The sequence below is a fragment of the Mustela lutreola genome, chromosome 4 (assembly GCF_030435805.1).
Source record: "Mustela lutreola isolate mMusLut2 chromosome 4, mMusLut2.pri, whole genome shotgun sequence".
Taxonomy (NCBI): domain Eukaryota; kingdom Metazoa; phylum Chordata; class Mammalia; order Carnivora; family Mustelidae; genus Mustela; species Mustela lutreola.
In genome coordinates this window covers 112,819,814-112,845,060 of record NC_081293.1, presented here as the reverse complement: position 1 = coordinate 112,845,060, position 25,247 = coordinate 112,819,814, and the positions used below count along the sequence as shown (strand labels likewise).

At 46.4% G+C, this 25,247-nt stretch overlaps 3 long non-coding RNA genes across 5 annotated transcripts; 1 reads left to right on the top strand and 2 right to left on the bottom strand.

The window, feature by feature from the left end:
* Positions 1–451: 451 nt before the first annotated feature.
* LOC131829252 (uncharacterized) lies at positions 452–11,238 on the bottom strand. The gene is made up of 3 exons (XR_009352792.1): positions 11,151–11,238; positions 7,989–8,133; positions 452–750 (listed from the first exon to the last, which is right to left on the bottom strand). It is a non-coding gene; the product is annotated as an uncharacterized LOC131829252 (long non-coding RNA).
* On the top strand, positions 10,770–16,247 carry LOC131829250 (uncharacterized). Of its 3 annotated transcripts, XR_009352790.1 has the most exons (4): positions 10,770–11,025; positions 11,154–11,329; positions 12,061–12,916; positions 15,059–16,247. It is a non-coding gene; the product is annotated as an uncharacterized LOC131829250 (long non-coding RNA). The 3 variants fall into 3 exon arrangements; XR_009352789.1 differs by having other exon boundaries at positions 11,180–12,916; XR_009352788.1 differs by having other exon boundaries at positions 11,154–12,916.
* LOC131829253 (uncharacterized) lies at positions 15,937–20,372 on the bottom strand. Its single transcript, XR_009352793.1, has 3 exons — positions 16,746–20,372; positions 16,389–16,479; positions 15,937–16,074 (listed from the first exon to the last, which is right to left on the bottom strand). It is a non-coding gene; the product is annotated as an uncharacterized LOC131829253 (long non-coding RNA).
* Between the last annotated feature and the right edge of the window lie 4,875 nt (positions 20,373–25,247).

Sequence of the window (25,247 nt, the reverse complement as noted above, 5' to 3'; positions counted from 1 at the left end):
CAGCGACAAAGGGTTCTCCAAGTGAAGGTAAAAAGTAATGAGGTTTTTAATGTGGGGTTCTGCCAGTTTTTCTCTCTTCTACCCAACGTAGTTAGACAGTAACCTGCCCTTAGTTTATACTCTCTATAGATGGTCTCCGAAGCTGTCGTAGAGAGTTCTGGTTGAGCTATCCTCATCTCAAAAGTTCCATAATGGAATAATTGTATATTATTTTAATATATATTACTTTAATGCAGTAAGAGCTTTTCACACTGTGAGAACCTTTCGCCCCAGTTACACTGTGTTTACTATGTGCTCCTTTCAGAGTCCTCTGCTGAGAATATCCTAATTTTTCCAAGAGGGGAAATTTTTGTATTTAAATGAAAGTCCATTTCAGCACAGGGATTACTAAATACTGTACAAAGCACCATGGGGGTTCATAATGGAACGTAGACACAACTGTCAAGGATCTTAGAGTTTAATGAGTTGAGAAAAGGCACAAATAACTCAGATACAGAGGGGAGCAGGTCAAATGTCACACACCAGCATCGGTGTTTAGTTCCCGATTTCTGAAAGCTTTCCTCCTGTGTTTAGTTCGAAGAGCTCCTGAGAATTTGAGTAAAATGCAAGTAATAAACAATTATGTAAATATGAGGTCTTCTATTCACAGTTATATGTCTTTTTCCTCCAGTTTGATTTCCTGGTAAGAACAACACTCAAGGCTTCCAATGCTCTAGCATTTAGGTATCTCTTCATTGGGAGATTTACATCCTATAAAAGAAAGGACAATGATAAGGCTGAAAAGCAGAGGAAGCTTTCAAAAGTAAGCTGGAGAGACTCTGATGGAAAACTACTTAATTCTCTCGGATCTGAAAAAAGCCAGGTGTTTTTAGATTCCCTCAACAGGTGAACGTTCCTACAGACAGCTCTTACAGAAATACAAGTAACACTCTCAGCTTAAAATTCACCAGTGTTATGCATAAATATTGGAGACATTCACGGACAAATGCAAAATGCCCAGCTCCCTTTCCACACCGCAGGACTAATGGAGTGTTCTCTTAAAACAAACAAGGAGGTTTCTCCCTGGCGGAGTTACAGAAAAACGTTTCCTTTTAGGAGATGGGTAAGTGGGGGATGGGAGGCAAGATGTTTCTACAGACTCTTCGTCCTCTGGGTGTGAATGCCACCTATGTGCCCCACAGGTCCTGTCTGTTGTATTTTCTCACCTTCCTCTAATGCTTCAGCTACTTACCCCTAAGTAGCAAACCCATTATTCAGCCTGAAAGTTTAGTCTTTGATAGGCCAACCCGATAAAGCTTGCTGGTAAAGCCAAGCAAATCTAGTGAACCTCTTAAATATTTTTTAGTTGCCCTGGTCTGGCAAAAAAAAAAAAAAAAAAAAAAAAAAAAAAAAAATCCCTGAACCCATATGAATTCATCTGTGTCCCTGATGGCAGATTGATTCTATCCTCAAGAAGTTTTGTTGAGGGGCGCCTGGGTGGCTCAGTGGGTGAAGACTCTGCCTTCAACTCAGGTCATGATCTTGGGGTCCTGGGATCAAGCCCCACATCGGGCTCTGCTCAGCAGGGAGCCTGCTTCCCCCCTCTCTCTGCCTGCCTCTCTGCCTACTACTTGTGATCTCCTTCTCTCTGTCAAATAAATAAGTAAAATTTTAAAAAAAAAAAAAAAAAAAGGAAGAAGTTTTGTTGACATTTGTTTGCTCCTACTCCAAACCCCAAAGTAGACATGGGTTTCTTGTCCAGGAGCAAATATCAGAAGAACCTGCGAAAGCACACACACAGATATCACTGAGAGGATGTACCAAATAGAACAGCCTTGGTGCCTGTCCCACCCACAGTGCCGCCGAGGGAACTCTCTGCTTTGTTCTAAAGGACAGTGACTTCACGGGGCTAGAGCTGAATCTGAGCCAATCCGTAGCTTGGTTAGTGACCTAAGGTGAGTCCTGGTATAGAAAATTAATGAGTCTTTCTCTTGGAAATTTAAACTAAGAAATATTGAGAGGATAAGAGAATAAGCACCCCACTCTCTCAGTTTCTCTTGTCCGTAATGGGAACTGTAATAAAAGCATTTACAACATAGGGTGCCTGGGTGGCTCAGTGGGTTAAAGCCTCTGCTTTTGGCTCAGGTCATGATCCCAGGGTCCTGGGATCGAGCCGCACATCAGGCTCTACTCAGCCCTACTCAGCCTGCTTCCTCCTCTCTCTCTGCCTGCCTCTCTGCCTACTTGTGATCTCTGTCTGTTAAATAAATTATATATAAATAAATAAATAAATTTTTAAAAGCATTTACAACATAATGGAAACTAATCAGTTCTATGAAAGCACTTAGAACAAGATCTGGCATAATAATAAACAAGCCATAAATGCATCGTCGCCATCATCATCTTCATTTTGAGTAGTTGTCTTCTGTTCAAAAACCTTCTAAGAGACTGCACACATAGTAATACACATGTAATAAGCTACAAAATGAAAGTAATGAGTACTTTTTGTTCTTATATTACATACTTCTGTGCTATTAAAGTATTTTTAGAATGTATATATTATTTTTATGATTTTAAAAACTCATAGAAATTAATTTCAGATCATGACCTGAGCTGAAGGCAAATGCTCAACTCCCTAAGCCACCCAGGTGCCCTGAAATTAATTCCTTTAAAAAAAAAAAATCCTGGGGCGCTTGGGTGGCTCAGTGGGTTAAAGCCTCTGCCTTCGGCTCAGGTCATGATCTCAGGGTCCTAGGATCGAGCCCTGCATCGGGCTCTCTGCTCAGCAGGGAGCCTGCTTCCCCTTCTCTCTCTGCCTGCCTCTCTGCCTACTTGCGATCTCTGTCCGTCAAATAAATAAATAAAATCTTTAAAAAAAAAAAAAAATCTGAGCTCCTGGATGGCTCAGTTGGTTAAGCAACTGCCTCTGGGTCAGATCACGATCCAGGATGGATTCCTGCATCTGGCTCCCTGCTCAGCAGGGAATCTGCTTTTCCCTTTGACCCTCCCACCTCTCATGCTCTCTCTCTCTCTCAAATAAATAAATAAAATCTTAAAAAAAAAAAAAAATCCAGCCAAATCCCTGTGGCCAAAAATAAAGCTCAAACTCCTTAGCACACCAAAGGCTGCCATGATTTATTTCTTTTTCTGGTTAAGATTGTATTTATTTATTAGAGAGAGAGAGTGGGTGCATGTGAGCATGAATGGGGGACAGCAGGGAGGACTGGAGGGAGAGGGAGAAGCAGTTTCACCGCTAAGCAGGTTGCCCAATGCAAAGCTCGATCCCAGCACCCCGGGATCATGACCTGAGCTGAAGGCAGACGCTTACCCAATGAGCCCGACCATGATTTATTTCTAAATCATCTCCTCTTTTCTTTTCAGCCTTATCTCCTATAGTCAGAATTGCCTTGTCTTCCCTTTTTTGCCCCCCTCGGCCCCTCATTGGTAATTCATCTGTCTGCCCTTAGATCTACTCCCTGCCCTCCTCCCTTTGCTCTGAAAGCCATGTGAGCCGCCATGTGATCATGTCATAGTCTGAGCAATAGGACCTATTTATTAGATGAATGAATAAACAAATGACAATGACCTTTGCTTCGGTCATGGAAGGCAGAGGGAAGAATGAAAACCATTGGTAGAATGATACCAATTCTGTCTCTTTCCACACTCATCTAACTTTCTCTCCCTCTAGCTTGGAAAGCTTTGGCTTCACGGTCCTTTCTCAGATTCTTGGACCCACTAAGATCTTTCCAAACGGAAGCTCCTTCTCATCTTTAGATCTCGGCTACAATGTTTCCCATTTTTCTCTCCTCTTGTTTCCTTCATCATGTTCATTAAAATTTGTAGTCATCTATTTGATTCCCTCTTTAGACTATGAGGTCCATTAGGGTCTGGGCCATGTATCCCTAAAATCTTTGTCTGCATATATCAGGTACTCACTGAAAAACAAAGTTTAAAAATTGTTGCTGAATGAGTCACAGATAAACTTGGCTTCATAGTTTTGATCGTGGTCTTCTGGGTTGCCCAATAGTTACGGGGGTCAAGCCAGAAAATAGAAAACTCCCTGACAGTGATACTAGGAGATTCCTACTTCTCACAGTTGTATTCAGACTGGAAAGTTTCCCCTCCCACTACTCTCTTTGCACAGATGAGACCCTGTTCATCAAATACCACTGCTTAGGGAGAGTTCTATGCTGTGGCTAGGATGGGGTGGTTCTGTCAACCAATGGCTGAAATGAGTTACAGAAGATGCTCCTAGAGAAGACCCTCTTTCACACAATCTGATTGCTGAAGGCAATTTCAAATTAATTTTGTTAATTTCAAATAATGAGGCTTTTAATTGTATGTGGGAGACACGGCATTAGTAGCAATTCAACTCCCATTCTTTTAAGGAGCTAAAGATTTAGCTTCTCCTCAGCCTTTTGGCTAAGATGGGGTATAAAGAATTAGCTTCTGAGGCCATACATTCCATTATCAGGTTTTCCAAGAAATGAGAAAAACACTGAATTTTTTGAAGCTTAAGCCTATATTCTGAATCTGTTTTTCATTCCCACTTAAGTTGCCTTGTTAAAAAAAAAAAAAATCAGAAGTTGACTAATTTCACCAATTACCAGTACAGTCTTCTCCAGAGCTAATAGCACCATCCTTCTTCCCCAGGTTACATGGGCCATTTGACAATATTTTTGAATATCCAAGGCACACACTCAATACTTAACGAATCTTTAAGGAAGTACTGCTGTTTGCCATTTTTTTAAAAAGATTTTATTCATTTATTTATTTGACAGAGAGAAATCACAAGTAGATGGAGAGGCAGGCAGAGAGAGAGGGAAGCAGGCTCCCCGCTGAGCAGAGAGCCCGATGCGGGACTCGATCCCAGGACCCTGGGATCATGACCTAAGCCGAAGGCAGCGGCTCAACCCACTGAGCAACCCAGGCGCCCCTGCCATTTTGTTTTTATAAAGAAAACTGACACACAATGACATTTTCACGATTTGGTAAATCACTTTTGTAAACTCTTTCCTGGGTAATTAGAATTGCCAGTAAAATCCCAAGTTCTTTGTTTTATTTTTTAAATGAGTTCACTTTTGCATTCAGGTGCCTTGTAATACCTCCTTTCTCTTCCTTTTGGTAATACAAGGCGTCACCTTCTCGCTGTAGTTCCAAGATGGTGCTTCTTAAAAGCAGTGCAAGCCAAAGTTGGAGTCCTGTGTGTCTTGCCCCAACACGCAGGTGCATTTGCAGAAACCAACCCCCAGGGGTCAGAATTCACAAACGAGAAGTGGCCTCAGGCTTCCTTATTAGCTCAAGAGCCTTCAGCTCTAGCCCTCTGTGGAGACTAACCTCTTATATGTCACGAGAGAAGTGGGGTTTTCCCCAGAGGATATTTGACTTCTCTTCACTTGGTGATAAAAGATCCAGATGACAAAGAATAAGATATGTCAAACCATTGTGGGTAGCTAACGAACCTTTTGTATATTGCACAAAAATGTCCCTGACTTGACCATTTGGTAACTATTTTAGTCTTTCCTAATCATTAAGCAACGAAGAACATTCTTTGCTGATGTGCCAACTTGGACTAGATAGACCCTACGTTCACACTGACAGAATTCTTACTCCTCGTTAAGGGACCACTAAGTGTATCTTCTTAGAGAAAAAACATGCTCTTAATACATTTTTTAAAATTATAATTGAGAGGACCCGAGGTGGCTCAGTGAGTTAAGCCTCCAACTCTTGGTTTTGGCTCAGGTCATGATCTCAGGGTTATGAGATGGGGAGCCCCATGTCAGGCTCTGTGCTCAGCACAGAGTCCGCTTGAGAATCTCTCTCCCTCTTCCCTCCCGCCCCCACTTCCACTCTCTCTCTCTCTAATAAAATAAATAAATAAAATCTTTAAAATAAATAAAATTATAACTGATAAAAACTTCAGAAAATCATCCTCACAGAAGTACATTTCTATGTGATGTCAGCCAACAGAGCGTGGCAAATGCAAACAGGTGAGAAGTGCTTAAGGTTTGAAACATTCATGGTATCAATACTTCCAGGTAACACTTACTACCTCTCGGTGGGTATTCCTGCTAGAGAGAGAGCTTCTTCTCTAGCTTAGAGTGGGAAATGACTCCTTTGGGAAGAAACACAAATCCCAGAGTTTCCCACATCCCAGGTGACTTTTGCCCATGGAAGGCCAAAGAGTGGGAGGGGCACCATGGGGGGGACGGTAGTGACCACCGGGCCTGAGGAACCAGTGTGAACCCAGGCTCCCTTCCGCTTCTAAGAATCCACCAACCTCACTGGACAGCATCAGCATGCCAGACCCCTCTGGTCACCTCTCCCCTTTCTGTTCCTCTCCTCAGATCCAATTTCCCACCATTCTCCTCGTTCATAGCTCTTACTGCTAACCTGTCATGCCCTAGTTGATGGTAAAATAAAATAAAATAAAACCACGCCTTCATTGTTCTAAGCCTAGTTAGAGAGGTTCCCTGCCTTCTCTATCATCTGTATGGTCTGCTATCCTGCACAGAGGGAAATTCTGATCTCCCAGGGATGACCCCTTTTCTGAACTCACCTGGATAAAAGCTGTTCTGTATTTTCAAGCTCAGCTTCTGGGCAGAATTCTCCCATTTGCACTTTCGGGTCATTAACACTTCCCTCAGGCCCTGTCATTCTCACCTCTGACCTCACTACCCCTTCACCTCAAACTCCAGCCTTGTGGCAAGGCTCCCTTCCAGAGAACTTCCATCTCCGTGCAAAAGACCATCCATAAAACACCTTGGTCTCATAGCACCTTGACCTTTCAAGACCACACCTGAAGTTTAATTGCTGCCTAGAATTACTCCATCTCTGACATCTTAGACTCAAATAACCCATCCCCCTGACCGCATCCTATTCTTCCAATCACCACCAGACTGGCGCATCTAGTTCTGTATCCCACCTACTCTCTCCACCCTGTCAAACCCCTTTTGTGTTCCCGTCACTCTTTTCTGCCCCCCCCCCCCAGATTCCATGCTCAGCCCCTTCACTCTCTCACCCCTTGACCTACTTCTACTATCTCTAACGCCTCACCTGTGTGGGCTATTCACCTTCCCCCAGCTCTTCCTTCTTCAACTTTCAGGCTACCTACTCTTCCTGAGTGACATCATCTACTCCCACAGTTTTAAGTACTATTTACAAGCTGATGCTTCCCAAATATCTACCTCCAGCCAGATAGTTTTCCTAAATTCAGGAGGAGGCGCATACCAGAAGGTCTATGGAATATTTCTACTAGCACTTGCATACTCACTTTGTCAAAAATGAGCTAATCATCCCTCCCCCACAGGTGGGGTGGAAAGAATGATCCTCATCTCAGTGAATGGTACATTGTGTACCTAGTCTCTCAAATTTAAAAGTCAAGTCATTCTGGACTTCCTTCTCTTCCTTCACCACAAGCGTTCTTTCGATCACAAATCAGTGACTGATTCTCAAGAGTCTGTGGAATTCACCCATTCCATAGCCTAAGGACCCTATTCATTTCCTACTTGAACTTGACATCGGGCTACTCTAGTTGCAAGCAATGGAATCTAGTTCTGGCTAATTTGTTATGAGAGATGTATATATATCAGAAAGATACTGGGTAGTTTCCAAAATGGAAGGAAAACTGACTAACTAGAACTTTGGAAGGCTAGGAACCAATGGCTTACAGAGGTAGAAAGCCCCCTAAGGTGTACCATTAGCTTATGTTTCTGTGTACCTTCTGCCTAATTACCCTTTTGTAACCCCTTCCACACCACCTTCATGCACTTGCTTTCCAAAACAGAAATCCCTCATTCTTAAAATCCTTCACTGGCTAATCAGAGCTTTCAGAATAAAGTCCCCAAATCCTTAGCATTCATGAATTGGCTTCTCTTGGTCCCGACCATGCCTCTCCCCCTCTTTCCTACTCACACCAGATTCTGGGTCCTATGTCCTGCAGGGTCCAGACTCCATCACGTTCGGGTGCCCACTTCAGTAATGATGATCCTGGCAGAAACAGAACTCACCTGGGATGGTTCAAGTGAAGATTCTCGAAGGAAAGAACCACTTTCAAGTATCAGAAGGGTTGCATGAATCAAGAAAGGAAGATGGACCGCCTATAGACTAGCCATGGTGGGAAGCCGTGACCAAACGGGGCTGGAAAGACAAGGGCTATCCAAAAAAAAAAAAAAAAGACAGAGCTATCAGAGCCCAGGGAGAGCTGAAGTCCCTGTGAGAGGATCAGCCCTTCGGAAGGGTCGCCTTGGGAGATGCAACTCCTACCCCGCGGTTAGGACGCCCGCCATATTCCCACGTGATCCTCTGCTACTCTGTAGAATGCGTATCACAACTCGTTTCATACACCAGTGCAGCGCTCGTTTACGTGGGGCTTCTACATTTTTGGAGGACAAAGACTTCTCGCTTCGGCAAGCCCCAACATACACAGGCCAGTACCCAGCACATAGAGTGCTCCACAGTATTTGCTGAATTAATGAGCAAATTCATTGATCCAACTAGCTTCACATCTTTTCCTCTTCTTAGAAAAGATTTTATTTATTTATTTATTTATTTGAGAGAGAGAAAGTGAGGAAGAGAAAGGACGTGAGTGGGGGAGGGGCAGAGGGAGAAGGAGAAGAACACTCCCACCCCCCAACCCCCTCCCCCTTCCTCTGTGCCCCCACCCTCTTCCCCCCTCAAACCGGCCATCCCAGCCCAGGGAACTGGAAGCGGGTCTCCATCCGGGAACTCTAGGATCATGACCTGAGCCAAAGGCAGACGCTTAACCAACTGAGCCACCCAGAAGCCCCAGTTACACATTTTTCAAAGTGGAATCTGAAGGCAGCGGGTTTACAGGTAAAGGAGGGTAAGTGAGAATTGCAGGCAGAGTTTGGCAATAAGCTTCTGGAGATGGGAAAGGTACCACTCGCCCTGTTAGGCTCCTTCTGTCTCCAGGATTGGGTCTCCCAAAAAAGTGTTTCATGATATTCGATTAATATGAAAATAACCATTTGCGGAGTCTGACTTTCAATGAAAATCATGAGCAAGAACTCTACACTCACCCAGTGCAGAAGGTGAGGGATAGCATCTGTCTTCTCTGAGGAGAGAAATGAGGGGTCCATGGGTATCAATGAGATTCTCAAAAATAGGAGGACAATCACAGCCAAGAGAGGAAAGATTAAGCTTAACTAAAAGTGAAGGGATCTCTCTTGTTCCATAAAGCTGGTATGTGGAAATGACAGTGAGGTGTCCAGAAAGAAACAGAAATAAGTTGGCTCTCTGAAGGTAAATATAAACCAACACTTAATAGAAGAGATTGGAGATAAAGTTGCTACCTCTTGGGCCTGCAATTAGTTCACCTTAAGAAATGTGTAACTTTGGAGCTGGGATCAGGTGTGTCAGCAGCCAATGTCTGGAGCACAGGTAGGGCTGAGCTCGGGGAGCCCTCAGTTCTGAGAACCTGAGAACCCAAGGTCCTTGGACCAAAGTGAATTTGCTAAGGTGTCATGGATGGTAGAAGCCAGACTGATCTCTCTTAGAACCATCTGCTATGGGCTAAATTGTGAGACCCCCAAAATTCATTATGTTGAATGTCTAAATCTAGCATATATTTCTGACTATATCTGGAAAACAAATCCTTTTTTTTTAATTTATTTATTTATTTATTTGACAGAGAGAGAGACAGAGATTGAGCACAAGCAGGGGGAGTAGCAGAGTGAGAGGGAAAAGCAGACTCTTCCCTGAGCAGGAAGCCCGAGCTGGAGCTCAATCCCAGGACCCCAGGATCATGACCCAAACTGAAGGCAGATGCTTAGCCAACTGAGCCACCCAGGCGCCCCTGGAAACAAAATCTTTAGGAGCTAATTAAGGTTAAATGAGGTCATGATGGGCTCTTATCTGATAGAACTGTAGCCTGACAAGAAGAGGAAAAGGGAGAGAGATCTCTCGCATGAGACACAGGGAGAGGCCACAGAGAGAAGGCAGCTGTCTGTAAGACAGGAAGAGAGCTTCTGCCAGGAAGCAGATCAGCTGGCAAACCTTGAACTTGGACTTCCCAGCCTCCAGAACTGTAGAAATAGATTCCTCTTATTTAAAGCACCCAATCTGTGGCATTTTGTTATGGTAGCCCAAGCAGACAGACAACACCGGATATCAACTTGGGCTCTATATTTGAACTTTTCTATACTCTGAAACAAAGGGTTTTGGTCGTTTAAGGCCAAAACTTGAAGCCAGAGGACCCTCCATGAACCACCTTCTGTGATCCTCTGTAAAATGGGAATGCCAATCCCTGCTCTGCCAGCCTCACATCACTGCTGTGATAACCAATTACACGAGAACACTCTGGAAAACCAGGCCTGCCAGGACGTGCAAGCATCCAAGGATCAGCCCTGCCCACCTCCCCGCCCAGAAGGGAGCCGCATGCACGCACAACAGGAATATTGGCTCATAGATTTCTTTCTGAAGCAGAACAAAAGGTTATCCTAATTCCCACTTGGAATAATTAAACGAGGAAGCATTCAGAAGCAGCAGGAAAATTTCAGGCAGCTAATGCAGGGCAAGTCTCAAGTCAATGCAGGAGCCAAACTTGGAACGACTGAGACAGGGGAAGGAAGAGTAAAACAAATGTGCAGCTTAGAGAAGAGGAAAGAGCCAAAAAGCTAAGAGAACTCTGGCTTCTCTTCCCCAGGCAACAGTCTGTCCCACAGCAAACGACTGTTCCAAGGGGAAGAGAGGGGTTTTCGGAGGCTGGGATCTTGGGCGGCGGTGGGGGCTGCCGGGGGTGGGCGGGGAGGGGCGGGAAACCGGGCGTTTGAGGTGGAAGACAAATCGCTCACACCGAGTATGAGTAAAAGTGAACGCAGCAACGAGAGGAAGGCTAACGGCCTGAATGCGGGCTAAAGTAAATCTTGTCAAACATGATGAAACGCCTAGCGCCGAGGCAGGAGCTCAAGTTCACACGTGGCCAAAGCCCGGGTCCCTCGCCGCAGTCCCTCGCTCGCTCGCGTCGTGCGCCTGCGCGGAGGGGACGGCGGGCCTGGCGACCGGCCGACTGGGGCGCTGGGGAAGGTGAGGCCAGGAGGGGCACAGGTCAGGGCGCGGAAGGCTCCCGGGAGGCCAGGGAGCGCGGTGGGGGGAGCGAAGGGGAAAGTGAAAGTCCGTACACGCGTGCCCCTTCCCCCCCCACCCCTCACCAGCCGGACTCTCCGACACTTCGCTGCAGCTCTGGGGACCCCGGGCTCCTCCTCCGTAAAACGGGGCTGACGGAACTGGCTCAGCTTGCCCTCCGGAGTTGTTGGGAGGATCGGAAGAGTTCCAAGAGAAAATTTCCTAAACGGAAATGAATCCTACACCTGAATGGTATTCAGTACAGGTATTTCCGCGGAGCCCAGGTACCCCCCCTCCCCCAATGGAAGCACACTGAGGGTCGCTCAGAGCTCCTTCCCCTGGGGCCTCTTCCTTGTCTGCTCTCAGGAGCACCTGGCCCCCTTCCTGGTGACCTTGGTTGGGCCCAGGCTCCCTGGTGGCCACGGTGGTGGCAGGAACGCCACCACAGGGTGCCCTTTTCTCTCCTTCCTCTCTAGTCTTAGAGCCCTGCCCTATAACCGCAAAATACAGAGCCTCTAGACTCCTGCTCCCCCACATACTTCCTCCTGCTCCAGTTCCTCCTCTCCCTGCTTTCCCAAAAAGGGCAGTGCTCATGGAAGCCCAACGGGTTGCAGGGGACGAGCTCCATCGCCCCCATCCTTGAGTGCGACAGAATGGTGCCCCTGTCTCCTGCCAGTGCTTGCCTTTGCCAGGACACAGCAAGGAGAGTACTGGGGATGGTCCTGTGATGCTCTAGAGAAGTGCCTCCCACCCACAGGGAACTTTCACGGCCCTCTGGGAGATTCCTGAGGGGCACAGAGGTAGCTAGGGGGTTCTGTAGGGTCGCGGAGGGGGCTGTAGCTGGCTGCCATATCCTCCCTACCCGCTCCACTTGCAGCACCCCTGCCACCACATTGCCACCTGGCCCTACCCTGGGAAGACTCTCCCCAGTCCCTGGCCTCCTGTGGGCCCCAGTGGTCTTGAGACCTGCCCATCAGTGTGGGGATGCACACCCAGCTTGCTCCAGGTGTGGCTGCCTGCCCGTGACCGCAGCAAAGCCAAGTGGACAGTAGGAAGGACAGAGTGAAAATCAAGTCTCCAGTGAACGCCCACAGGGGCAGAGGTCTCCCTACTCCTAGAGTTGGCTGTGCCCCAGATGAACCAGAGACTTCGTCTTGCCTGCTCTCCCAGGGCAGCCTCCAGGAAGGTGAGGTGAGAGGTGACTCCAGGTAAGCACTCAACCTCGTGCACATTGGAGTCACCTGGAGACCTTGTTAGAAACACTGACGGCCCCATGCCCTTGAGCAATTGATTTGGATGTGGCTGAGCAAGGGGCCTTGGAATGTGTGGCTTTGTATACTTCCCTGCCTGCTTAGAATGACCTAGAACTGCCATTCTAGGTTCTCAAACAAGGGAGACGAGAAGAAGGGGGCATCACTGAACGGGGGTACCCCAAATTCGAGCTAGTGTCCCATCACTCCTTTTCTTTACCCTCCTCAGACCATCTGTTCCCCTTCTTGAATTTCTGGGTCCTGCTCGGGGTACCTCTAAAAATGGCATAAGAGAGGAGTGCTGGGCTGGTCAAGGCTCTAACTTTGTACAAACCCACTGCCCTGCCCGTAGTCTCGGTGCCCCAAGAAGAATATACCTTCCCCACCCCCACTGTGTCTTCAGCTCAGATTAGAACCGCAGAGCCTGCAGCTTGCTCAGGGCCACTCTAAAGATACCCCTTCTGTTCCAAAGGGTCCCTCACTGATGGAGAGGAGTGGCAAGAAGAGTCGGCTGGCCGGGCCAGAGAACTGAGGCTGTGATATGACGACTTGTTTGTGCCGAGATGCCAACTACAACTCAGCACTTCTAGCTGGAGACTGAGGTACTCAGGATTCGTTATAGACATTAGCTTTCCTTTCAGGCACGTATTTATCTAACAGGCTCTCTGAGCCAAGCTTCTGTCCGATGCCCCCCCCCCGCCCCCCACCCCTGGCTTCCTGCCTCCCGAGGCTCAGGCAAGTAGCTCCTTTATCTAGCACGATAGTCAGAAGCGCCCCCAGAAGATAGGATACCGCTTCATTGGAACTCTTACCACCCCAGAGAGTCCCACGCCCAAATCACACAGCAGGAGCAAGGACTAGAAATGGTCTTCCTGCATGGAGGGGCAGGGCAAGGTACTTAATGCAGGAATATGCAGAGTTCTCTCCCAGTGTGTATCATACAAAGGGAGAGAGTAGATGCTTTTAGAGCTGTTTCAATAGTCTTGGCAACAATCTGGGAGATAATGATTCTGATCTGTTTTATAGCTCAGTAGAAGCCCAAGAAGGACATATATCCAGGACGTAGGAGTCAGTAAATGCAAAAGCATTTGGATGCAGGCTTCAGGCTTGGGGGCTGGGGCATACTGACTTCTCATCAGTGGCAAACCTGTGCAGAAAAGTGGGTGCTACAGAGATCCCCTGGTGCCTGGTGCTGATTACACACAAGAGGGAGTGGGAAGTCCGGATCCATGCAAGAACGTGGATGGCCCTTGAAAGCATTGGGTTAAGCCAAGGCCACATAGTGTGTGATTCCATTTATACAAAAGGTCTGGGACAGGCAAATCCATTGACACAGAATGTAGATTTCTGGTTGTTGGGGCTGGGGCTGAGGCCAGGAGTGAGTGCTGAGTAAGTGTGAATGGCTATGGGTCTCTTTCTGGGTGAGAACGATGTTCCGGAACTAGATAGTGGTTATGGTTATACTAAAAACTACTGAATTGTATACTTTTTATGGTATGTCAAAAAGAGGGGGAAAAAAAAGAATCCAAGCATGAAGGTCTTCAAAATCTGGAAGCTTCCCAGGATTCCCTGGAGTTCCTAGAATAACTTTCACAAGGTCCCCCAATGAGTAAGGGGAAAAGACAAAATGTAAGTCAAAACCTGGAAGAGCCTGGTTCTCTTCCATCCAATGTCAAGTTCAGCTGGTCCCTTAACTCATCAGCAAGCCTTCTTCCATGCAGGCCTCTAGCTCCTGCCCTCCTGACATCTCACCTGGGTCTTCTGCAGGGGGAATCAGGGCTGGGGTTAACGCAAGATCAGACTAGAAGAGTATATTGGCATGCAGACTCAAGAAGCCCCATGGGTGGTTGGGAAGCTGGGCTGGAGTGGGGGTGGAGGGTACTGCCATTCTGGAGGGCTTAAGGAAATCTAGAGGACTGGAGAGAGAGGCAGGACAGGGCATGATCCGGGTACCTGGCACAGTGTGCCACCCACCCCTCCTGAGCCCCAGCTCATAAATGCTGTGACACTGGGTCCAGCCTCTCTGTGAATGGCAGGTGCCAGCAAACACCAGAACAATGTGCCTTAGGAACCCGAGCCCCGCCCTCGCCTCAGCCACCCTCCGGCCTCACGTGCCTGTGTAGCTTAGTCACCTCCAGAGGTCCAGCTGCCCAGACATTACCACTGCATTTGGTTCTGTATGTCCCTGATCTACCAGATACCCAGGCTCCTGCCACATAACATACTTCCCTGAGCATCCCGGGACACCTGCTCTGAACTCAGCACCTGTACCATAATATCAGAGTTCTTCAAAGCCTTTTTTTTTTAACCTCTTCATCTCAACCCACACCCGGCTCTTTGCTGAGAACATCACCTGAGAATATGACCTCCCTGCCATCCCCTTACCCAGAGGTCAGCTTTTCTCAGCCTAAATGCACTGCCCTAGCGGCGCCCTCATTTTTTAAAGATTTTGTTTATTTATTTGGTAGAGAGACCGTCAGAGAAGGAACACAAGCAGGGGGAGAGGAAGAGGGAGACACAAGCTTCCTGCTGAGCAGGGAGCCCAATGCAGGGCTTGATCCCAGGATGTTGGGACAATCCATGACTTGAATCAAAGGCAGATGCTTAACCACTGAGCCACCCAGGTGCCCCCCCCCCCCCAGCACCCTGACTACGTTGCACTGTTTTCCTTCGGCCCCTTCTTTCTTTACTTTGAAGCACCTGTTATAACATGAATTATTATTTTGTCCTTTATCTGGTTGCAGACGTTCTCCTTCTAGAACATAAGCTCCACCCGGACAGGAATCAGGTCTGTCTCCTTCACTGCCATATCACTAGCACTTAGCACGCACGACAGGCATGCCGTGGATGTCTGAGGAAGGGAGAACGAGACGAAGTGAGGGGACAGGACGCATCAAGGAGTTCTCCATATCAAGAGGGCCAGGCACAAGACCTGCTGAAGAGGTTCTGATGACGGAACCTTGGTGTGGAGGAAAGGGGAAGGGGGTCAGCCGGAAACAGGAACGGCTAGAGCCAATTCCAAGCATGCTGTCTCTCGCTTGCTTGATGAAAGGATTCATGGTGGCTAAGCAGCATCTACCCTGTGGACACAAGATGGCAGCCCGAGAGCCAACTCTTCCAGTCCAAAGGGTGATCACGTTTCCTTGATCTTCTAGAGAATTCCAGGCTAGTCCATGGAGTGATAACAGAGGCAGCAGCCTTTTCTCCACATTTAGAATGGCCAACTTGTCCTTACAGCCCTCCACTGAAGGCTTACCAGATGCTCCCAGTCTCAGTCTCACCGTAAGCATGTGACCTAGCGCTCACCCTTCCCATGTGACAGACGAGGAGCCTGTCACATGCGTGGGGAGCGGGGATTAGCATTCGGGCAACCTGGTTCCGAAGCTTACAGACTTAACCACTGCATTTTTACGGATTCCTTTCCCTGCTACTTTCTTCGTAAAAGAACTCCTGTAGTTCCATCAACAAGGATAATATCCTAGCTTTCTGTGCTCAGACCCAAACTGTGACTTGTTTATAAAGCCAGCCCTGTGGCCGGTGCAAGGGAGCTTCTAGCTTGCAACAGTGAGTAGAGATTCTTAAAAAAAAGAAAAAAAAAGCTATTGTCGACAATTGCCTATATGTTACTTTATTTCTAATTATCGTCCCGTTGGAAACTTGTCCTTTTCTTCTCATTCTGTGAAAACGGGAAAAGCCACAGAGTGTCAGCAACACAGTGGTCACCTCCCCTGCGTGGCTGGGGCTTCTCATGAGCCACCTCCTGTAAGGAAAATGAAGTCGACGAGGATGAGGCCTTAGGAGAGAGTTTTCACATTGCGAACAGCTCCCGGTGCATCACTTACTTCTCCTTTCCAAAAATAGGACTTTTATTCAGATCTTACTTTGTTCTCCTTCAAGGAGAAACTGCATTTGAATAAAAGCATAAGTACCACCCGTGGGGCTTTGCACATGACATTGAAGGTATTTCTGCACCAGGGGACTCTGGGGTTGGGGCGGGGGGAGCAGCCTCCTACAAATTGTACTTAGCATGTTCTGAATTTCAACTTGAGCCCCGTGTGTGACTCTGGTCTCTACCTTAAGTGCTGGCTCTGTGGGAAGCTTTCTGGGGTGCACCAAGCTCTTCTCCAAGGCCGTTGGAAGCAGGTGCTTGGGGGGAATTCTGTATCTATTTAGCAAACAGAATATGGTTAAAAGAAGCATCTAGAGCAACCCAGAAATGGAAGAGAAAAGGGGGCAGGGAGAGACTAAGGTAAAACATCTAAAACCTAGAAGCTGGAAAAACTGGTTGACGGAAGAGGGTGTCATGGGACGTCTCCAAGGGGTGGGGACCTTGTGTCGGCACAACAGGAAATCAAAGGGACACCTACTTCCCCCTTCCTGAAGCTGAAGCCCACACTGACCCTTATGAGAAAGGCAGAAGGTGATTCCAACCTGATCTCTGAACTTGCAGGTAACCGCTCCCCCTGCCTGTTCTTGGAAGCCCCTCCAGGTGCTGCAGGAGAGCGGTTCCTCGTCTTCTCTCCAGATGTCACAGCAGGCAGGAGCTGGACGCCACTCTGAGGGGGCCCTGCTGTGGGATTATAATAAACCGAGCCCCCAAAGCAAGCCTTTTAAAGCCCAGGCCTATTCTACAGCCCCTCTGCCACCTGACTAGAAGCCACATGTGGATTCCTTGTGGAGGAAATCCCCTGAAAGTCAACATTTCTCTTTAAAATCTTGATCCTCCATGAAGGGGAGACTGTCCTCAAATATCCAGAACAGTGTGGTCTGTGGTCTGCGGACCATCTGCATCTCAGTCAGCTGGGGTAACTTAAAAATTCCGGTCCTGGACCCTCTCTCAGACCTACTAAATCCACTTCCCCGGGGCGGGACCTGGATTTGCATTTTGCAGAGTTTTATGGAGTCTGGGACCTACTAGGGTCTGGGACTCACTAGATTTGAGAATTCAAGACTCAGTCTCTTTCTCAGACAAATTTGGCCCAGGTGAGATCCAAGCATTTTTAGACCCATATTTTTTTCTCCAGCTCCCTCCTTGTTACGCTAACAACAAGGCGCCTGGGAAGTGGCAGATTCATTACGGAACAAAAGCTCTGTACCTAGAGCCCAGACTGCTGGCATCCAGTTCAGGAAAATGCCTTTGCCTTGCTAACAGTGCGATCTTTCGCTGTGTGATGGTAGTTTGCTCCGAACAAAAGGAGCAGAGAGACAGGGTGTACAGGTGAATCTGAGCTGTGCTTGTGATCACCATGGAAACCGCAGCCATTATCACTACACAGGATCCCCGCCGGTCCATTTTCAAAGTCCCTGCCTCTGCTCGCTTCAGCCTGGAAATCCTGCCTTCTTGGGACGTGGCTCTGAGGGTCTATAAATGGGTATCCAAAGCAGAAGCAAATAGGCAATTGTGCATTTTCTACCGCTTCTGTTTTCTTACTAAGCGTCCTCTAAAAGCATCTCTGCGTAATCCAAACAGGATGGAAATTCTTCTCATCTTTTGGCGCCCGTCTCATCTTGCCTCTTGCTTGGAGGGGAACGGGAGGGGCTGTGTGGGGCTGCGATCATTCGTTTGCCTTCCTCCCTCCCCTCCTTAGTTCATGGGCCTGATAAATGCATCCACACCGGGATCTTAATTAGGTTGAAATTTCAAAACGTTTATTTTGTGGAGAGCTTTTCAAAGGATGCCTATGAGGGAGACAACGCTGCATTTTTGTTCCAGGAGCCTAAATGTTAGTGTTGACTGGGCCGTGCCCGGTAAGCACTGTATCCTACATTATGAATCAAGCATTCTATCTTTGCCTAAAAATGGTAAAAATCACTGCAGCTAGAAGCATATGTGCTTATCACATAGGAAACAAGGCTCGGTGGCTGTGTCCTTTACCAAGGGGAACTTTCCACATTCCAAAGTCAGGAGGGCCTTCCCCCTTCCATGCTCAGAAACCCAAGTGCTCCCTGAGTATGTGAACCTCCTCAGGGACAGACTCGCAGCCCCTAAGCCCCCAAAACTGGAAGGCCAGCTTTTTCACTTGCAATGAGAAATACCTCCCAGGATCAGGAACTCGTAAATTACATAACCAGTCCTTTCTCCCCCAGTTGCCAACCTGCAGGGGAAGCCAAGGAATACAGTGGTCAGAATGCCATTTTGTTCATTTCTAATCAGAAAAAAAATTTTTTTTTTTAAACCACTATATGTAATGGAATGCTCAAAGTCCTGGTAGCAGATCCATTTCCGTAGGCAGCATGGTAGAGGAAGTCAGATAATAATCAGAGATTGCCTGAAGAGCAGGAAGACAGAGAAGAGCCGTTCAGATAAATCCAGTGCTTAATGGCACCAGGCTAAGAGAGCCCGATGCTTCCACGGACATGATAGGACCCGCCCCGCCAATAGAAGGGGCGGGTATCTTTCCCCTGGACAACACTTGCAAGAACCCAGCATTTGCCCCCTGGTGACTCAGTTTTCTACACTTCAACCTCCTGATGTTCACGTGATTTCTTTAGCTCTGATTAATGTCCGTTCAGCTACCCTCTTGCAGGCTTGGGGGGCGATCGTCTTTCAAATGGCTTTGAAGTCGCGGCTGAACTCTGTGCCAACTACTATAGTTTAGTCTCTTGAGGGCAACCTCACTGGAGCTCCAGATAGGTCGGCAACATTTCTGAGTACAACGTTCTAGTTCTTCTGAGTTGCAAGGGACTCGAGCTTGCATTTGAGAAGCATCTTCCTCAGCATGAATTTGTTTCAGACAGTGAGCAGGACTGAGCCACCTCTAAATGCTGTTGTAGGGCCATCAATGGTTGCTTTAGGGACACTCCCTTCCTTATTTCGCTGCTTTGCCTTCTCCCCTGGTCACCATCTATCCAACAGTTACCCATTTGGTTAATGCTTGTGGGGTGTTTTGTTTTGTTTTATTTTAGAGAGAGAGAGAGCACACAATTGGGCATGGGTGGGGAGGGGCAAAGGGAGAGGGAGAATCTCAAGCAGGCTTCATGCCCATTGTGGAGCTCAACTTGGGGCTTGATCTCATGACCTGAGCTGAAATCAAGAGTCAGATGCTTAACTGACTGAGCCACCCAGGTGCCCTGGTGAATGTGTGTATTAAACGGAAAGGGCTGGGGGCAGATGGGGTCATTGGGGGTGGGTAGGATAAAGCAGAGGGAGTGCAGATGGGGACAAAGATCCCCTGGGGCCCTTCTGAGGAGGCCCAGTAAAAAATTTTTTTTTAAGTTCAATTTGTTCTATTAATTTTTGTTTTAACTTATTGGACTGAACATCTATTGCATAATAGAAGCGATTTTGCACATAATTTATTCACATTCAGGTAAATTCTGGTAAGTAAAAGAAAAGGGCAGAAAATACTTTCTATAACCCCTAGGGGCCATTTGCTCTTTTGAGCTGACTGGGGGAAAGGAGCTTGGGACTCAAGTTCTTCTGAAAGCGTTAGCCTGGAATGAAGCTACCACTCAAAAATGAAGCATTAGGTCAGGGCAACAGATGGAAAGTGAAAGACAGACAGACAAACAGTGCTGCTCAATCCATAGATTCTGAAGACATGGGTGGGGTGGGGACATCAAGGGATGGTTCGGAACCTATTGGAGGGGTCCAGGCTCTACCTTCCCCTGCCCTTTGATCCTTTACTTAAGCATGTGGGTCTCACATTGTGGAGCAGAGCCCATTAGTTGTGGCTGCAGGGGCACCATTAGGGTTTCTGCATGGAAAACGTGAACACAGCATTCAGCATTCACCTTAAAGAGGCAGCAGACCCCGGAGTGGCCCTTGCCTCCTCTGGGGGGTGTTGGTGGGACACTGCAGCAATCTAAAGGCATGAAGAATTCCAGCCTGGGCTGGTGTCGACTCCAGAAAGTTGGGGATCCAACCTGAATGAGAACAAAAGTGTCTTAAGATTCTACTGAAAAGGGGTGCCTTAGTGGCTCAGTGGGTTAAAGCCTCTGCCTTTGGCTTGGGTCATGATCCCAAGGTCCTGGGATTGAGCCCCGCATCGGGCTCTCTGCTCAGCAGGAAGCCTGCTTTCCCCTCTCTCTCTCTCTGCCTGCCTCTCTGCCTACTTGTGATCTCTGTCTGTCAAGTAAATAAATAAAATCTTTAAAAAAAAAAAAAAAAGATTCTACTGAAAAGGTTTGGGGTTGGTGAGTCTGATCCGTTCTCTGTATTGAGAGCTGTGCTGTTGCGGGCTGATGAGTGAGTACATGACCCCACAGACCTCTGCAGAGCTGGTAGGACCTCTTCTCCAGCTCCGGAGAAAACCAGAGAAAGAGAAGACATGATATGCCACAGGACCTACCAAAGTTAAAGCCTAGGAATTAAGGAGAGCCATCCCAGAGGAGCAAAAGGAGAATTTACCAACTGTAGGCCACAAAACATGAACATCCTAGAATCTTAAACTTTGCCATCTAGAAACACATTGATGCTGCATTGGTTTCAGGATTCCTATAAATGATGTTAAAAAGAAATTAATTAATAGGTATTTTCTGAACCATTACTAAACTTCTGTGTGGGGGTGAAGGAAAAAGCAAGGTAAAAGGCAGAGACTGGGAAATTTTTATCATTTGGATATACCAGCATTTTATTTCTTTTTTAAGCCGAACCACTGGAACTACCCAAGTTATATATATATAAACACAGTAGAAGAAAGCTATACTAGCTACTCAGTCTTTCCCTCTTACATATGAAAAGACAATTTAGGATTGCCAGGCATAGGAAGAAAACCAGCAACGAGAGAGACCAAGATAAATAACTGGAAAAACAGAAATAATTCGGGAAACAAAGCAATGAAAAGCCTCAGCGTGATTAGCTATTCATAAGTCAAGGTTAAGGTACTATAAATAAGGAGAAAACCGAGAACAGAAAGAACCACTAGAAGTTATCAGCTGCTGATATAAAAAATGTAATAAAAGAATGGAAAAGTTAAGAAACTCTCTCAGACCTTAGAACAAAAAGACATAGAGATACAGAAAAACTGAAATCTCAAGAGACAATTTTATGTTTCATGTATTTTACCACAATTAAAAAAAAAAAGATGAGACAAGGCTAATTTAGCAAGCCCAGCATGCAACAAATCAAATTTCAAGAGAAAACAGAGATCATGCAGAAGAGAAAACTTAGCAAAGAAATAATGAAAAGCTTTTAAAGCCAAGAGGTCACGAATCCACAAGCTGAAAGGAGCTATTAAACCCTCAGTTCAAGAATTTAAAAATATCTGTTCCTAAACACATTACTATGAACTTTTAGAACACCAAACCTAAAGTGAATATCTTAAATCTTCCAGAAAGAAAACCAAGCCTGCCACAAAAAAACAAGCCAGACTAGCATCTGATTTCTCATTAGTAACAGTGGGTGCTGGAAAACAACGGCCTAGGGGCACCTGGATGGCTCAGTTGGTTAAGCAACTGCCTTTAGATCGGGTCATGATCCCAGGGTCTGGGATCGAGTCCCACATTGGGCTCCCCACTCCACAGGAAGCCTGTTTCTTCCTCTTCCACTCCCCAGTTTGTGTTCCCTCTCTCACTGGGTCTCTCTCTCTCTCTGTCAAATAAATAAATAAAATCTAAAAAGAAGAAAACAATGGCCTCATGCTTTCAAATGTCAAAGAGAAAATAATTTTTGACCTATTGCGGTAAGATGATATCTTGAAGGATTCATCTGTATGTTTCCTGTGTGTTTCTTTCCCCCTTTACTTACTTGAACCCCTAGGGCCTTTCCTTCTACCACTCAGTCCTACTCAAGAGAGTCATGAGTCACCCACTTTGGAAGCAACAACAAAGAGTATAAAATTAAAAGGAAAAAGCCTTTAGACAAAGGATCAGACAGAAAGATATATCAGCATGCTTGCAGAGCTTTTCCACACCGAAGACTAGGGAAAATATTAACTGGAGAAGGGAAGAAAAAGTCAGAGGGACCACCTCACAAAGGAATGAAGAATACTGCAGATTTAAGAGGGGCAGTTGGTAGGATAGGGAAAGCCTCTTGTCACAGGTGTCAGCTGGTTGCCTGGAAACTGATTTGGTGCTGAGCTGTCCACACCAGTTGCAGTCTCTGGTGAAGAGCTCCGCCCTTCTAGTCTAATGGCTGATCATTGCCCGCTGAGTGTCCAGTTGGGCTGGGACACACATTAACACAAGTGGACTATCCACTGTCTAATGTGGTATGCCTGAGACATTTTGTGGGGTTTTGGTGAAGTGAACAGAAAACATTTTCCTCTGATCAAGACAAGGCTGTGCAAAACCAGTTGAAAATTACCCTATTCCAGATACACTTAAATACTATACCCAACCAAACTATCAAAGGCACTAACAAAACTGAGCTATTTTGAGACATTTCGTATCTCCCTTTAACACCATTGTTAGGGAATTACTTGATCTCTTAGCAATATTGGGAGGGAACTGAGAAAGAGGAAGATACGGTGTTCAGGAAGCAGTAGATGCCAGAGAAAGCAGCAGTGAAGGAAAGTTCCAGTATTTCAGAGTGGTGGCTGCCACGCAGGACTAGAAAATAAGTCTTTTTTTTTTTTTTACTTTTTTTTTACTTTTTAAAAAATATTTATTTATTTATTATTTGAGAGAGTGTGTGTGCATAGGGGCATAGAGGGGCAGAGGGAGAGGGAGAGAGAGAATCTTATGCAGATCCCACACTGAGTGCAGAGCCCAATGCAGGGCTGAGTCTCACAACCCTGAGATCATGACCTGAGTTGAAACCAAGAGTCAATGCTTAAGCGACTGAGCTACCCTAGGTGCCTCCCAAATAACCCATTCTTAAAGAAGCAGAAGGATGGATCTCTCTGGAACAGAGCGAAGTCTTTGGGAGGGTGGTCTCTGTTAGAAAGGGGAGCTTGATGAAAGAGGTGGTAGATGGACCAAATGTTTGTGTCTGCCTGAAAATTCGTATGTTGAAATCCCATTCCCCAATGTGATGGTATTAGGAGTTGGAGCCTTTGGGAGGTAATTAGGAGTAGATAAAATTGTGAGGGTGAAGCCCTCACAAATAAGGTTGGTGCCTTTGTGAGAGTCACAAGAGTTTGCTTCCTCCTCTCTGCTCTCCACCATGTGAAGACACAACAAGAAGGTGCAGTCTGCAACTGGGACAGGGTCCTCACCAGAACCCAACCATACTGGCACCCTGATCTTGGACATCCAGGCTCCAGCACTGTGGGAAATATGCTTCTGTTATTTAAGCCATCCCACCTATCGTGTGCTGTTCCAGCAGCCCGGACTGACGAAACAGATGGTATGATGGCATAGATCGTATAATGGAAAGGATCAGCCAAACGTGAGTGCTTTAGGGGGTGGGGGGACATTTAGAAACTTAAAAATAAAACTCCACAAGAAAAAGATATCTAAATATACAGCAAACTCAAATGCATAATGGTTTGCAGAAATTTTTATAAATTGTAAGAAAAGAAAATCCATTTGACTTTGAGGAAAAGAAATCCTCCTACTGATCCTGAGTTTCTGTCATTTGGCCCAGTACAGAACTGAAAGTATTTCCGGCACATAAGTTGGGCCAGCGTTCGCACGGGCCGACTAACACAAAAACTGCTTTTTTGGCTCGCAAGGAAGACTTGACTGTGGTAGCAGAACAGAATGCAAATTGGTAATCATGATAATGTAAAAGGATAGTTGACAGAAGGAGGGCCACAGCAGGAGGGAGAGAGCCAGAAGAAAGAACGGGGCACCAAGATATTTCATTAAGCTGGGAAGCAATAGAAAAATGCTAAGAGTTGGTGATACACAAGACACAGAGGTACAGGTATATCACCTTCAGTTACAAAGGAAACCAGTGGGGGAAAAAAAATACAAGCTAGACATCCAAACGTTGACTGTCTTTAGCCAGTTTGAGCCGCTAAAACAGATTCTTGTACACGGAGGAGCTTAAACAACAGAAATTTATTTCTCACAGTTCTGGAGGCTGGGAGAGGCAAGATCAAGGAGGTCCAGAACCTAGATGAGGTGTTCTTCCTGTTTGCAGGGGACCCTGTTCTTTTTATATCCTCATGGTGGAGATAGGGAGGGAAAGAGCAAGGGAGAAAGGGATGGAAGGTGAGAAGAGAGAGAGAGAGTTCTTTTGTGTCTCTTCATCTTATAAGGGCACTAATCCCATCACAAGAGCCCACCCTTATGATCTCATTACCTCCCTAAAGACCCCACCTCCTGACACCATCACAATGGAGATTAGGGTTTCAACATATGGGGTTGAGGGGGGACATAAATATTCATTCCGTAGCATTGACTCCTGAGGCTGGAGAGAGGTGGAGAGACTACTGTTTTTTACTATAAACATCTCTATGCTCTTTGATTTGTTATTTCAAACACATACTGTTTTGATTAAATATTGTAGATGCATTGCAGGACTCACCTCCTCCATGAAATCTTCTCTGACCTCTCCCCACCAGTAGAGTCAGACACTCTCATTTATGTCCTAGTTGTACTTATACCACGTGTTAGGGCCTGGATTGTGTCCCCCAAATGCACGTTGGTGGCCCTAACCATCCATGTGACTATATTTGGAGATAGGGCCTTTAGAGAGGTAACTAAGATTAAAAAAAGTCATACTGGTAGAGGGCTGATGAAGAGAACTAGTGTCCTTATACACCAGAGTTCTCTCTACCATGTGGGACACAGCTAAAAGGCAGCTTTCTGAAAGTCAGGAAGACTGAGCTCACCAGAACCTGGCCATATTGGTATGGCCTTACCTTACAGAACTCTCCGGAACTGTGAGAAAACAAATTTATGTTGTTTAAGCTACCCAGTTGATGGTGTTTTGTCATGACAGCCCAAGGTGACTGGTACTACCCATGTTCTACCACTGTGATTTGATACATGTCTATCTCCTCTTTTAAAATCTAGACTTCTTGAAGGCAAAGACCCATAGTCACATAACTGCCATATATTGAGGGCTTACTAAGTGCCAATCAATGTAAGAGACACAAC